This window comes from Arachis ipaensis, chromosome B1 (assembly GCF_059453495.1).
Source record: "Arachis ipaensis isolate K30076 ecotype BB chromosome B1, ASM5945349v1, whole genome shotgun sequence".
In the NCBI taxonomy this organism is placed as follows: Eukaryota; Viridiplantae; Streptophyta; class Magnoliopsida; order Fabales; family Fabaceae; genus Arachis; species Arachis ipaensis.
Window position 1 is genome coordinate 51,095,251 of NC_142436.1, and position 16,546 is coordinate 51,111,796.

The window sequence follows — 16,546 nt, forward strand, 5'->3', positions numbered from 1 at the left end:
TCGATGGGTCATTTTGTTGTGCATAAGACTTTGGATATTTTATCTGAGCATTTTACTGGCCCCACATGCATAAAGATGTTGAAAAGTTTTCTGCTAAATGCATTGTATGTAAACAAGCTAAATCTAAGTCATTACTACATGACTTGTATACTCCTTTATCTGTTCCTGTGCATCCATGGGTTAATATTTCTATGGATTTTGTTCTTGGTTTACCTAGAACTCGGAGAGGTAGAGATAGCATTTTTGTTCTGGTAGATAGATTTAGTAAAATGGCTCATTTCATTACTTGCCATAAAAGTTAATTTTTCATTCAGCTCAACCGACTCAGGTTTTAACACAAGAGCTACATCCGACGTGTACTTACGGAGTTGTGACACGTGGAATACATCATGTAAGTTAGACAAATGTGGCGGTAAAGCTACTTGATATGCCACCAGCCCGAATCGCCTCAAAATCTCAAATGGTCCAATATACCTCAGATTCAACTTCTTCTTCTTAATAGCACTCCAATCCCAGTTGTACGAGTAACCTTCAGAAATACATGTTCGCCCACTTCAAATTCCAACGGTTTCTTTCTCTGATCCGCATAGCTCTTCTATTGGCTCTATGCAGTCAAAATCATAGCTCGAATCTTTTTAATCTTCTCAGTAGTCTCTGCTACCAAATCAGGCCCCAACACACTTGATTCACCAGCTTCATACCAACAAAGTGGAGATTGGCACTTCCATCCATACAAGACCTCATACGGAGCTATTCCAATGCTCGCATGAAAGCTGTTGTTGTATGCAAACTCTACTAATGGCATGTAACGGTCCCAACTTCCCAGTTGATCCAAGATACATGCCCTTAGCATATTCTCCAACGTCTGAATAGTCTTTTTCAACTGTCCATCTGTTTGCGGATGATATGCCGTGCTGAGACATAGTCTCGTACAAAAAGTTCTTTGGAAAGCTCCCCAAAACCTTGAGGTGAATTGGGGATCACGGTCCGACACTATGCTCGATGGCACACCATGCAACCTAACAATCTTCTTGATGTACAACCTTGCTAATTCCTCCATGGAATAGTTCACTCGGATAGACAGAAAATGAGTGGACTTGGTTAAACGATCCACGATCACCTAAACCGTATCAAATCCCGACCTAGTTCTCGGTAAATCGGTCACAAAATCCATTGTAATTCCTTCCCACTTATACTGAGGAATCTCAAGTGGCTGTAATATTCTTGACAGTCTCTGGTGTTTTATCTTCAACTTCTGACACGTCAGACACTTAGATACAACTGTAGCTACATCATTCTTTATCCCATGCCACCAGAACATCTTCTTTAGATCATAGTACATCTTTGTACTTCCTCGATTAATAGAAAACCCATTGTTATGAGCTTCTGACAACAACTCTTGTCTCAAACTCCTGACATTCGGCACACAAATTCTCCCTTTATACCTCCACAACCCTTTCTCATCCTTAGTAATTTCTCCATGCCTCTTCTTACCAATTGGTAAGAACATCTTCTGAAGTTATTGCTCATCTTGCTGAGCCCTTTGAATATCTGAATTAAAGGTACTTGAAATGCACAATTGGTTCAAACAGGCTTGTCTATCAACTACACCAATATCCAGCTTGAGTTCTGCAAACTTATCTACTAGCTCCTCTTCCTTGATCCTCATCCACGCAACAGTCAAAGACTTTTTACTCAAAGCGTCTGCCACAACATTCACCTTTCCGGGGTGATAACTCAGTTCAAAATCATAATCCTTCAGTAGCTCCATCCACCTCCTCTGACACATATTGAGCTCTTTCTGATCAAAGATATACTTAAGACTCTTGTGATCAGATAAGACTCTAAACCTCACTCCGTACAAGTGGTGCCTCCAAATCTTCAATGTAAAGACAATCGCCGCCAATTCCAAGTCATGAGTTGGGCAATTTACCTCGTGTGGTCTCAGCTGACGCGATGCGTAAGCCACTACATTCCGGTATTGCATCAACACGCAACCCAATCCCTTCAAAGAAGCATCACAGTATACTTCAAACGGTTCATGTGGTTCAGGTAGAATTAAAACTGGCGCTGAAGTCAACTTTCGTTTCAAAGTCTGAAAACTCTCCTCACACTCTGCCGTCTACACAAACGGTGCCTCCTTCCGGGTTAACTTAGTCATCGGTAATGTAATTCGAGAAATCCCTCGATGAATCTTCGGTAATACCCGGCCAAACCCAAGAAACTCCTAACCTCTGTAACCGTAGTCAGTCTCTCCCATTCCATTACTTCCTCTACTTTCAAAGGATCTATGGCTATTCTACATTTACTCACTACGTGACCTAAGAACTTCACTTCCTCCTTCCAAAACTCGCATTTGGACAACCTAGCATACAATTTCCGCTCCTTCAGAAATTGCAACACAATCCACAAATGCTCTTCATGCTCCCTTTCCATCTAAAAGTAAACTAAAATATCATCTATGAATACCACCATGAATTTGTTCAAGAAGGGACGAAATATTCTGTTCATGTAATCCATAAATATAGCAAGTGCATTCGTCAACCCAAAGGACATCACTGCAAACTTGTAGTGTCCATAGCGCGTCCTAAACAAAGTTTTTGGAATGTCATCCTCCTTCACCCTTATCTGATGGTTTCCAGACCTCAAATCAATCTTTGAAAACACCCCAGCTCCATGCAGTTGATCCATTAAGTCATATATCCTTGGTAACGGATACTTCTTCTTCACTGTCACTTTGTTTAATTGTCGGTAATCCACGCAAATTCGCATTCCTCCATCTTTCTTCTTTACCAATAAAACTGGTGCTCCCATGGAGATACACTCAGTCAAATGAACCTCTTGTTCAGAAGCTCTTCTAACTGAGTTTTAAGTTTAACCAGCTCTACTGGAGCCATTCAATACGGCGCAATTGAGACTGGTCCGGCTCTCAACACCAAGTTAATCGCAAATTCAATTTTTCTTTGAGGTAGAAATTTGGGAATATCTTCAGGAAATACTTCAGGAAAGTCTCTAACAACTGGAATTTGATTTAGCCTCTGATCATCACCTAGAGCTTTTGCAGCCAATTGTATATATCCCTGACATTCTTCTCCACTACAATTCACTAAAATAGTGTTCAGATAATAACCCTCAGCTACCACTGCTCCACCTTCTCCTTCTGGCATAAAGCGAATTGATCGCTCAAAGCAATCCAACAAAATCTGATTCTTGGATATCTAGTCAAACCCCAAAATTATCTCTAACCCAATCATTGGCAAATAGATTAAGTTATGAACAAATTCTCTATCCTCAAGCTTCAAAGATCCTTCACTACAACCTAACTTTGTCACAACCGTCTAATATGGAGTATGCACATGCAAATCGAAAGCTAATTCTGGCACTTTCAATCCTAGTTCCTCAACTTTATCTAAGGCAATAAACGAATGCGAAACTCCAGTATCATATAATGCAACCAATGTTTTCTCACCAAATAGACAGTTACCTCTCATTATCGAATCCGACTTTGCAGCATTCTGGGCGTTCACAGAAAACACCCGACCTTGTTGGTTCTAGCCTGCGTTCGGGGTCCTCCTACGAGGGCGATCCTTTGCCATATGTTCAGGTAGCCCACATGTAAAGCATCCTCCTATACCCAACTTGCACGAGTCATTCGGATGAAAATTACCACAATGATCACAAGTTAAATCTAGAGAAGACTTACTCTAATTACCTCTCCTTTTGGCATGCTGGTAATGATCATAATTGTTCATCCTAAAGCCTCTTTGACCTTGAGGTACATGTCCTCCTCTCTTGAAGGTTTGAGCCCTTGGTTGAAAGTGTTTTCCTCGCCTCCGGTTGTTGTTTCTCCCTCGAGTATCTCTTGATGATGCCACTTTCTTCGCACACTCCTCAACTACTCTCGCCTTATTCACATGCTCGGAAAAGATCCGAATCTCCAAAGGAGCTATAGTAGTCATAATGTTGTCCCTCAAGCCCCCTTGGTACTTAATACATTTCCAACTCTCGTAGGACTTCGAGGCACCCTGACATACCCTAGAGAACCTACAAAACTCCTCAAACCGACTAGTGTAATCGGCCACGGACAATGAGCCCTGCTTTAGCTGCATAAGCTCCAACTCCCTCGCTTCCATTACAAATTCAGGAAAATATTTCTTGTAGAAAGTCGTTTGGAATACATCAGAAGGAATGTCGGCACTCTGAAGCTATAGTAAGTGGCATTTCCCTTACCACCAGTGCTGGGCTTCTCCTAACAGTTGATACGCCACAAACTCTACGAATTGGTTGTTCGGAACATGCTAAGCTTGTAACGCACACTCCATAGCTTGAACCAATTGTCTGTTTCCATAGGGTTAGTCGATCCTCTAAAAGTCGGTGGATGAACCTTGAAAAATGAAGCCAAGGTCATCGAAGCACCTCCCAAGTCATTACTGTTTTCGTCTCCATTTCCATTTCTATCCCCATTTCCGTTTCCGTTTCCCACCGGTTGACCCAATCCCTGTACAACTTACAAATAAAGAGGTAATAAAGCAAAGGTTAATCAGAGGTCACGACAATGCTAAGGCTCATACAATAATATATATAGAAAGAGATAATAATTCTAGAAGCCCGATAAAGAAATAAGCTCAAGACAGAGTTACAAAAGCGCAAAACGTTCATACGTAGCTACAAACTAAAGGCACGAGATAAAGATACAAGATAGCAAGATAGAAGTATATAAGATAGTTTAATAGTCATAAGGAACTAGCCTCAGCCCACGGAATTTAGGCCGACTAGTTATATACAGACATAATAAGTTTTGAAAGTAGAAACAGCTTATACAATATTTCTTTCAAAGTAAGCCACTAAGGCAAATATATAAATACAAAAGTGAGAGAATCTAAGCAAAAGTAATCAAAAGTGTCCAAAAGAAAATCAAGATCCTCCACTCTGTCACCATCACGTAACTCACCGAGGTGGGTTACGATCTGCATCTGAAAAATAACAACAAAGTATGAAATGAGAACCGGAGGTTCTCAGTATGGTAACAGTGCCCAGTAATGTAAGATATAAGACTCTGCGATACCAGAGGCAATCCTAGTGCTTCTTAGCGATCATGAGATTCAACTTAAAGCATATTAAAATTAAAACCATTACTTTAAAAACCATAATGAAATAGGGGAATCTAAGTTAGTGGATTTCTAATCTAGGAATTACCTGCTGTCCCACAGCCTTCACCAGTCTAACCACCATGCGATCCTATCGCCACCGCCTTCCGAACCTCCTCAATCTCAGTAGAAAACACAAGTAATAAAAGTGCAAGTAAAGCACAATTATAGCATGTATATCAAGAAATTCAAGAAGCAAATAATCATGTTATACAATTAGGCAAGCAATTCAAGTCGGCAAAGCAATACAAACAAATAGAAGATGCACATGATGAATGCTTATCCTAATTGGCTGTGATATCACATTGTCGGTTCAACTGCCAACCCGACACATCTCCATGGAGAGGTCGCCTTTTGGTCACGTATATAAGTGGGATCCCCCCATGGATATAGTGCTGGGCACACTACCCACGGATATAGTGCCAGGCACACTCTTGTGATCCGAAAGGATGTGAGCGGGATACTCTGCCTCAGACCTCACATATCAACGTAGGCGGGATTAACCACCATCCTTACATCGCCGCTGCGACCTCGACAAGAGGGATTAACTATCATCCTTGCCAGGCGCATAGCGTCTCAACAATCTCATTAAAACAATACATCAATGTTTTCAGAAATCATTTTTCAGTACTCAGAATTCCACAATTTCCACAACTCATATCATTAATCATCAATACAGTACTTCACCATCTCACTCGACTAATCCGTCCTCAGTACTCTAGAAACTAAGTCTCAATTTTCTAAATTGACATAGAAATTCACTAAAATAATTTACTAACTTATCTTTACCAATATTAGAACCTAAATATTAGACAATACTCTTAATCAGCCTTTAAAGGAATTTTAAAAAGTAGGAGAACCTTTGAAAACAGAGAAAAATCATGTTTCAGCAAAACAATGGTCTCACGTACACAAGCTCCTGCCTCGCGTACGCATGCTTTGAAAAAAGGGAAGTTGCGTACGCAACCCCCTGCTCGAGTACGCGAGATGCCCAACCCGAGTGGGTTGCTCGCATCGCATATTATAGTTCGCGTACGCAAGGGTTCATTTTTGATAGCTCGCGTATGCATGCATTGCCTCGTGTATGCGAGATGCCCAACCCGAATGGTTTGGTCGCGTCGTGTGCACCATGTCGCGTATGCAACTCTCACCAGACTTAGAAAAATTTCAAAGTTGCAGAATTCAGTTTTAGGCACCAAACTTTAAACAGTCATAACTTCCTTTACAAAAATCTATTTTTTTCAAACTTTATATCAATTTAAAGATCTTTAAATCAACTTTTATTTAAGACAAATTTCAAAAAATTTAGAAAATTGAGGCTCAAGTTATGATCCGTCAAAATTTCCCAAAATATGACTTTTACCAAAATAACTAGGTTCTCAAATTTCTGAAATTCACAATCAAAGCAAATCTAAACCACGTCAAACTTCAATTCACATTAGAACTTACCCCTTTGTGTCTCAATTCACCACTCTTACCAAATTTCCACTCACATTACATAATCTTGAACCCCAATGATCAAATTTATCATACTAAAACCATTTCTCAACCAACACACTCATCAACCATCATTCTATCACTACCAATCATCATAATTAACCTCATTCCACCTCAATATCAATCTTCAAAACCATAAAAAATTTCATTAATGAGTCTTTTTTTATGTTATTTCGTACTATTTGTATTGTACAATTCCTTTATTTGTGGGATTCTTTTTTCTCACGCGATAAAAAATTCAATTTTTGAATGGATTCCAACCTATTCCTAGATCTCAGATAAATGAAAATTTTATTGACAAGACCTTTTCTATTGTCAAGACCTTTTCTATTGTAGCCAATATCTTATTATGAATAATTCCGACAACCTTGGTAGCTTGCTTTTTGGTGAAATAAAAAATTTCATAAGAAAACAAAGACCTGAGAAGGCGAAAGAAATAGAAAAAGCTACCCAAGTCTTGTCATGGTCTTGTGTTCATTAATATCCCCCAATCTCATGTCTTTCTTTGTTGGACCAACCTAACCGGGGATTTACAATTCCAACAAGTCTCTCTTTTTTGGGGGGAGCAGAGCACGTTTACAAACAAAGAAATATATCATGAATGAGCAGGTCTTAGTTCTCTATGGACATCCCTTTGTTAGGTAGGGCCAGTGATGTCCAATTTATGCTATCATCAACATCAACAACATAATTCATCAAAATAATCAAAATCATCAAATCATCATACATTATTATTCAACAAGTTTAACAACCAATTCAATCCAAACCTATCATATGGTTCACTAGCCTAAGCGTCTAGAAATATTACATATTACATAGAGAAAACTGAAACCATACCTTGGCCGATTCCCAATATATGCAAAATACCAAGTTGACCCCAATCCAAGTTTCCACAAGTTTTCCAAACTTAATCAAGCCACCAATCAACTCCAACAAGCATTAACAATCAATATTCCAAGCTATATAATGAGTTCATATTTTTCGATATATTTTGACTCAATTTGGATAGATTTTAGCACATGAACTCACATTTAAGCACCAAAATAGCATACTTTTGTGTTTTGTCCCCAATTTGATCCTAAATGTGAAAACATGCAATTTTGTGCTTGAAATGAGCAATTTAATTCCACTTTTATTCTAATTGATGCCATGACATATTTGCTTAGTGTTTTCAGGCCTTAGAGGCAAGAATGGATAGCCAAAAGTGGAAGAAAGTATGTGCCAGGGGAGAAGACATGAAGAAAACAAGGAAAAGCACACACAGCAAAGTGTGCGTGTGCACAAGAAAGAATTTTCATGTGTGCGTGCGTACGCACAAGTCAATGAAAGAGCTGAAGATTGATGGTTTAGAAGTTATAGTAAACTCTCGTTGCAAGTATAGTTACTAAACCAAGCAATCGACCTTTCTTGCAAAAGTTTTGGTTGTCAAAAGTAACAAACCCCTAAATAAATTGTTAACCGAAGTATTCAAACCTCGGGTCGTCTTCTCAAGGAACTGCAGAGAAGTATGTTCTTATTATTAGTTATGGAGATTGTAAATTTGGGGTTTCAAGAATGAGGAGCAATTATGAAAAATAATTTAAATAGCAATTAAAATAAATAAATAACTGTAAAATAAATTTTTGGAAAGGTGTGAGAAATTGGAAGTCCAGATTAGTTACCCTTCTCAATAATAAAGAAGATTGAACTTAATTCCACTTAGTTGACCTTTACTAAAGCAAAGGAAAGTCAAGGGACTAATTAACTTGATCTTCGAATCCTATTTATTTCCTAAGAAAAGGTTGGGATCATTGAAGTTCAGTTCAATTAGCAAAGATAACAATTATCTTTTATATTGAGCTAAGATAACTCCTGAGTTACTGATTTCTTAACCAAGACCAAAAGGGGGAAAAGTAAATCTATTGGAATAAAGATGTCTTCAGAGTAAAAGCAATAATAGCATAAATAAAAGAAAGCAATATTAAACTGAAATACCTCAAATAACATTAATTCAAATAATCTGGAACATAGAAGAATTCATAAATTATATGGCAAAGTAAATAATCAACTAAAGTAATGGAATGAATAAAAGTGAAAGAGAAGCTTAAAACAAAGGAACATAAAACTTGGGATTGAGAGTCACTCCTAAAACTAAGAGAAGTCCTAAATCCTTAGAGAGAGAGAGAGGAGAGAACCTCTCTCAAACTAGATCTAAATCATGAGAAGTAACTAAATTGGTGAGCCCTTCCTGAATGGATGCATTCCCTCACTTCATAACCTCTGGTCTATGCCTTCTGGACTTGGATTTGGGCCAAAAAGGGCTTCAGAATTCGCTGGGAGCATTTTCTGCAATTTCTGGTGCGTGGCCTCTATCACGCGTCCGCGTGGGTCACGCGGTCGCGTCATTCGGAGCTTTTCTTGTCACGCGGTCACGTCAGTCATGCGACCCCGTCATATGTGTTTTGCTTAAGGCGCGCGGTCGCGTCAGTCATGCTGCCGCGTCGCTGTTAATTCGCGTTTGGCATGCGTCCGTGTCGCCCATGCGATCGCGTGGATGCCAGTTTCTTTAGAAACTCCATTTTGTGCTTTTCCTTGCATCTTTGTATGTTTCCTTTCCATCATTTGAGTCATTCTTGCCTTAGAAGATCTGAAACTACTCAACACACTAATCACAGCATCGAATCGAAATAAAGGTAATTAAAATAATTAATTTTAAAGCATAGGAAACATGTTTTTCACATACATCACATAATAAGGAAGGGAAAGTAAAACCATGCAATTAATATGAATAAGTGGGTGAATGGTTGAATAAATCACTCAAATTAAGCACAAAATATATCATGAAATATGGGTTTATCAACCTCCCCACACTTAAACAATAGCATGTCCTCATGCTAAATCCAAGGCAAAAAGTAAGGTTAAAGTGGTGGAATGTCATGCAATGCAATCTAATCTAAATGTAATCTACCTAGATGAATGATGCATCATGCAATTCTAATTTTTATTTACTTGAATATAAAGCTTGCATGTAGTTAAATTAATTCACATTCTCAAGGAGTCATGTATATATATAGCCAAGCCTTAGATAGTGATAAAGTGCCTTTACAATTGAGATGGGAGAGAAAACATTTTAAAAACTTGCAAGACAACTAACAATTTAAACAGAGATAAATGTTAATGAGCTATTGAACCCTCACTGGATTTTGTGTTTACTCTCTAATCACTCAGTGTTTATTGGGTTAATCACTCCATTCTTCTTTTTATTCTTACTTTCTATAACTTTGTTCTTCATCTAACCAATCAACAATCATAGAATATAGTCATACATAAAATCATGAGGTCTTAAGTAAGGTTGTATTGGGGCCAAGGTAAAGGTAAGGGTATATGTATAAAGATAAGTGAGCTAATAAGTGAATTCTTAATTAGTCTAAGATCTCACCTAACATACATACTTTCTAAAGCAAAGCTGTTTTACCTATTTTCCATATTTTTCCACTTTGATGTTACATGCTCATGCCTCAAATTTATTTTTATCCAACGTGCATTGCTTTATTTGCATTTGGGGGATCCTTTGGTGTCCCCTTTATTCAAATATTGAATTTTTTTTAATACACATGGTAATTTAATTTCTTTCACATGAGCATGTTTCCCAAAAATTCTTATTTTGAAACATCTTTATTCTTTTTCAACATGCTACCCTTTGTTTCTATCATCCATGTTCCCAATAGATTTTCCCATATTTAAACAATTACACAATTTCTATCTTAAGCTAACCAAGGATTCAACTTGGGACTTCTTTATTTGTTTTTCCCGCTTAAGGCTAGTAATGTGGTTATAAAACAAGAGGGGATTTAAAGGCTCAAGGGGGCTAACAAGGGTGATGTAAAAGGTAGGCTATTTTGGGATAAGTGAGCTAAAATCAAATAATGGCCTCAATCACTCTCCTGGTATGTATCTACATTCTATAATCGGACATATAGATTAAAATAAAGTGAAGAACACCAGAATATAAAAGAAGGGCGGAACACACAGGAATAAAAATTATGGTTTGAATGTAACCATACAATTAAGCTCAAAACTCACAGGCTATGTGTTCTCTAGCTCAAAAATCATTTATCACTTATGTATGTCATGCAGGTTTAGTTAAAAATTTCCATTATTCTCAATGTAAAACTTATATTGAATGGCTTTAAAGTTCTAGTGTTTCTCCTTGATGAAGTGTTATTAACTAACATGTAATGCTATATATACAAGGTGTGGGTTATTTTGATTCTGTTAAAGTCTCTAGTTTACTTCCTTTTTCTTTTCAATCTATTCTGAGTTATCTTATGCTAAAAAGGGTAAACTATACTAATCAATCCACAATTTCTATAACTAATAAGTTAGAATTGCAACTAAACTAAGTGGCTAAAATATGAACTAAAAATACAAAATGCATAAATAGAGTAAAAATACATGAAAGTAGCAATGTATAAGTACTCAGAAAATAAAAATAAAAATAAAGAGAAAAATACAAAAAAATATCCAAAATAAAAGAAAAAGAGTCTGTAGTGGTTCACCAAAATAATACGCCAGAGATGGCGAACTCCCCACACTTAAAATGTAGCATCATCCCCGATGCTCACTCAAGCAGGGTGTGAAGGAGTGTCATCACTGGAAGGGTGGGTAGCTGGGGTCTCTGTGGTAGTGATCTGAGGGTCTGACTGCTGTGGAGGAGGTGCTGACTGAAGAGGGATCTCAGGGTCTACAGCCTGAATCTAGGGTGGAGCCTCCTGATGGTGTGCTGCCTGCTGTGGGTGGGTCTCTGCCTTGGGCGCATCCGCCTCCTCCTTAGATGCCTCGGATGGTGTGTCGGGCTCGGAGGGGATATCGCCAGATCATATCATCAGCTTCAGGTGCTCATAGCGTCGCTTGTTGCGACGCTCCATCTGGTCAAGCCGTCAAAACAGGCGGTGCACTAGATGATAGATGGGCTCTAGGGCAGGTGGAGGTGCAGTGGTGGTGGAAGGTGTAGCTGTAGAGGAAGAGGGGCCCACAGATGGTGTGGCAGTGTCACCAGGAGCAGTGAGGACTGGAGGTCTGTAGCCCAAGGCCAGAAAGTTCCTGCTGTGCGGGATGATCTTCTTGCATTCTACAGCAGGTGGCCTCTCATCAGCATCCTCCCAAGGCACGTCAGCTCGACGGCCTAGCTGTGTGATCAAGTATGGAAAGGGAAGAGTGCCTCGGACGTGGACTATGGCCATGTAGAACCGGATAAAGCGTGGCAGGTACAGGTCCTTACCTTCCATCACACACCATAGGAGGGTGATCATAGCGGTAGGTATATCGGTCTCGTGAGTACTCAGCATAATGAAGTTGCTTAGTATCTGATGCCACAACCGAGCCTCATCATTCAAGTATGCCCGCTTGATTCCCTTGGGCATGGTGGTGTTCTGACCCATAATCCAAGGAACGGTCGGGTCAAGGGCTATCCGGGCCTTGACTGCATCTCAATCAAACTTTAGAAAGCGCATGTCTTCCTCAACTTTCTAATAACCATCTGGCTGATCAGATTTAGGCAGAAGCTTCAGAAGCTCTTCTATTGCCTCTTCAGTAACCAGAATCTGCTTTCCTCTGAGGTTCACTGCATCTAGGGAGGTCTTGAAGTAATTGCAGTAGAATTCTCGAACCCAAGATGCATTGACCTCAGTCAGGGGTCTCTCTAGGAAGAACCAGCCTCTTTGCTTGATCTGATCAGAGGTGTATTGCTGGAGTTCTCCTGGGATCTTCAAGGTCCTTTCCAGGTATAGGTTCCTGGAGTTTGCGAATACCGGATACTTCAGCTCACAGTATCGGTTTGCAAACTTTACTGGGTCATTAGTAGGGAGCAGCTGGTTGGCCTTCTCCTGCGGGGTGAAGTTTTTCTCCCGCCAGGAGGCATCATGCATGAGATCTATGATAGACATAGAGGATTCTCCTCTTTTACGTTTGCCAGTGGTAGCCTTTCCTTTTTCCTTTCTATGGGTATCTGACATCCTGAAAAACAAAAAACCAGGATATATAAAAAAAATAGGAAAACAAATAGGCAAATAGTCAAAAGAAACAAAAAGTGGCAAAGGAGAATTATCAGGAGGTAAATGAGTTAAGTAAATGTGCATTAAGGATTGTATAGGAGTTAAAAGTTTGAAAGGAAAAATTCACAGTCCAAAATGTAGTTGAATTCATGTTAAATAGAAAAATTATCACTATGCCATGGTTAGAAGGTTAAAAGAAAGTGAAAAACCAGAAGAAAGATTTCAAAAGGTTAGTTTGGTTAGAATTAAAAAAAAGTTCAGGAAATAAGAATTAGTGAGTTAGTGAAAAATGGGTTAAGGTAAGTGGCATAAGGATAAGTTTCTAAGTAACAAGCATTCATAATTAGAAGCGAAAGGTAACTCATAACCAAACCAGGAAAACCGGTTGATGAAGATTCAGATAGATATAGAAATAGCAAAAATTAGAATCAAACATCAAAAATGCAATTTATGAACCAGGAAATCAAAGAGAATAAGAATGCGTGCCTGGCATTCATGAATGGGTTTAGGTAAAGCAGAGGCAAGCAGATTTCAAAATGCCAAAACCAAAACATGAATGAAAATAGTTTACAGAAATTTGGGCTGCATTCCGGCTAAAATTGGATTGTTTCGGAAAATAAACAACAATAAAATAGTTCATATGAATTAAAATTAAAGCTTGCAATTACATATAAGGAATATAAACAAGAAAATTCAGTGTAAAGAGCAGCCTGAAACAAGAAATCACAGCATATGAACATTACAAATATCATAGTAACAGCAGAATTAAAAATTGGATAAAACAGAAACATGAACAGTGCAAGTAAACAGGCCTAAATTCACTAACCACATCCTAGGCTACCTAACAACCTAAAATCCACTACAACATGCATATCTAACTAGCCTAACATGAACATAAATAGAAAATAATGAAATAATGACTAAGGATAGAAGGGCGGCGTTCGTCGAAACCTGGTAGGCCGAATAAGGAGAGTGGGGAGAAAGGGGGCTGGGAGTGGTGGTGACGGCGTCTGGTGCGGCGGCTGGCGGTGGTGTCACGGCTGTTCGGGGCAGGGGGGAAGAAGGGTTGGCTAATGGGGTAGGGGGTAAGAGGGGAAGGGAGGGGATAGGTGTGTGTGTGGCGGATGGGGGTGGCTCGGCTGGGACGGGCGGTGGCGGTGGGTGGTGGTTGCGAAGGGGGCAGTGGCGGAGAGGGGGGGAAGAAGGAGAAAGAAGAAGAAAGAAGGGGGAGGAGGAAGGGGGTCGGTGGCGGCGGCGTCTTGGAGGTCTGCAGCGTCTGTGGGTGGCGGTGATGGTGGCTGGATGGTGGTGGTTGGATTGGAGGGGAAGAGAGGGAAAAGAGGGTTTCAGGGGGGGCGCAACTGATAGGGTTCACGTGGTTTGGGGGTTATAAATTTGAATCCACGCGGTCCCATGGCTTGAGCAAAATGGGGAGGGGAGGGGGTGACGCGATCGCGTGGGTGACGCGATCGCATGGAATGGCTAAAAGAGTGAATGATGCGATCGCCTGGGGCATGCGATCGCGTCGCTGGGATTTGTGCTAAACGCACAAATCCAGCGTCATTTCAGCGTAACTCTCTGACTCCTTTGGGGTGTTCATGCAATCTATGCGACGCGGTCGCGTCGCTCACGTGGTCGCATGGCGTTGGCATTGTGCAAGTGACGCGATCGCGTGAGTGACGCGATCGCGTGGGTCATTTGTGCGAAACGCACAATGGCCGCACGATTCCAGCCTAACTTTCTGGACGTTGGATCCTTACGCCGATTTCCAGGTCACGCGGCCGCATGGATGACGCGGTCGCGTGGGTAGTGTTTTTCGCAATATGACGCGATCGCATGAGTGATGCGGTCGCGTCGCGCACCCTTTTTTTTATATGCAGTGTAGAATGCAATGATTAATATGAATGCGATGCAAAGTTCCAGGTTCAATATTATAAAATAAAATAAAACTTGAAAATAAGCAAAACGAAATAAAAATTGAAAAATGAACGATCATACCATGGTGGGTTGTCTCCCACCTAGCACTTTTAGTTAAAGTCCTTAAGTTGGACATTGGAGGGGCTTCCTGTTATGGCGGCTTATGTTTAAATTCATCCAAAAATCTCCACCAATGCGTGGAATGCCAATAGCCTCCGGGGTCCCAAACTAGGCATGTAAAGCTCCTGAGCAGCTTCAAACAAATTTTTAGGCTCCCGGAATGACGAATGGCGGAATAGATTCCAGGATCCCAAACTTTGCTTTTAAATCCGCCTCCGTCTTGATCTATGCTTTTCCATCCGGGCGGTTTAGAAAGTAGATTCTCACCATGGTGACCAAACGTTTTCCTAGATCCATTCAATTGAGCATGATACCAATCCGTGCACTTCAAGTTGAAGCGTGGAACCTTATTGAACCTTGTGTACCAGCTCTGAGCACGAGCCATTTCCCTCTTACTCTTAAAGCCGCAGAGAGCTCTAAGTTGTCCATCTGTTTCAAGCAAACCGTATTCAAGTGAAAAAGTAAAGTTAAAAGTTAAGGTTTGTACCCACTTGAAGCTTGTATTGGGTGGTAATGGCCTTGGGGAAGGTGTTTCCGATGGTTTTGTAAGTTCTACTCCCTTGTGCTCTTTTGTGAATTCCTCCACTTCTTTACAAGGTTCTTCAAATGCATCTGTGTTCTAGTCAAAGTCTTCTGTGTCTTCCTCATCACTCGAGTCATAGATTGGAGGTTGAGAGAAATCTACCTCTGCATCATCTTCGTATTCATTTGGGGAAGATTCTTCGATCTCAGAGAATTCACTTGCGGATGCAAGTTCATTACTAAGAGAGCTTGACTTGTGACTATCATCATCAAGGGAATTTGTGTCCTGGGTTATTCCATCTAGTTCTTCATAAATGACTTGCCTTAGGGATTGTGCACTGTCCTCCTTAGCATTAACTGTTACGTCCTTGACGGAGTTCTCTTCAGCTCTGAATTCCCATGGAGGTTCAGCGTCTCCTAGATCTTCAACCAACTCTTCTTCTTGCATAATGACAGCTCCTTCTACTTGTTCTAGTACGAATTCATTCTCTGTCTTGTCCACTGGAGTTTCTAGTAATTCCTTCATGCTACGCTCTTCGTTAGATTGTCCACATGGGGCTGTGGTTGGTCCTTGAATGTTCGAATGTCTAGAAGCTAATTGAATTACTGCTTGCTCCAGTTGTCGAATAGTTGTTTGAAGTTTATTTACTGTTTCCTTGAGGCGAACCTCTGATTCTGGGTGATGGATTTGGACATGATACATAGGAAAGTGGTGGTGCTTGGGAGTGACTGGATTGGAACTGGGGTAAATAGGGATCATGTGGTGGCGAATGGTGAAGAGAAGCTTGTGAGTGTGGTGGTTCGAGGTTATGTTGAGAGGATGGTCTATAGGCACAGGGTGGGGCTTGTTGGTAGTTACAAGGTTGTCCACCATATCTATCAGCTGGGTATGCATTGTAGAATGGTTGTTGTCCATGATATCTTGGAGGATGTTGTTGCCTAAAGGGTTGATTAGATCCTCTTGGCTCCATCCATCCTTGATTGGTCTGACCTTGATGCATATTCCTGCTGTAACTTCTATTTCCTTCAACAAAGTTAGAACCAAACTCAAAGCGAGAAGGGTGAGAGTTCATAGTAGCAAATAAAATTAAAAAGGAAAAATATAATTAAATAAACAAGTAAAAGAAAAATATTTACAAAAACCAATAATAAGGCACACGTTAGCAGTTCCCCAGCAACGGCGCCATTTTGAAAGAGCTGAAGATTGATGGTTTAGAAGTTATAGTAAACTCTCGTTGCAAGTATAGTTACTAAACCAAGCAATCAACCTTTCTTGCAAAAGTTTTGGTTGTCACAAGTAACAAACCCCCA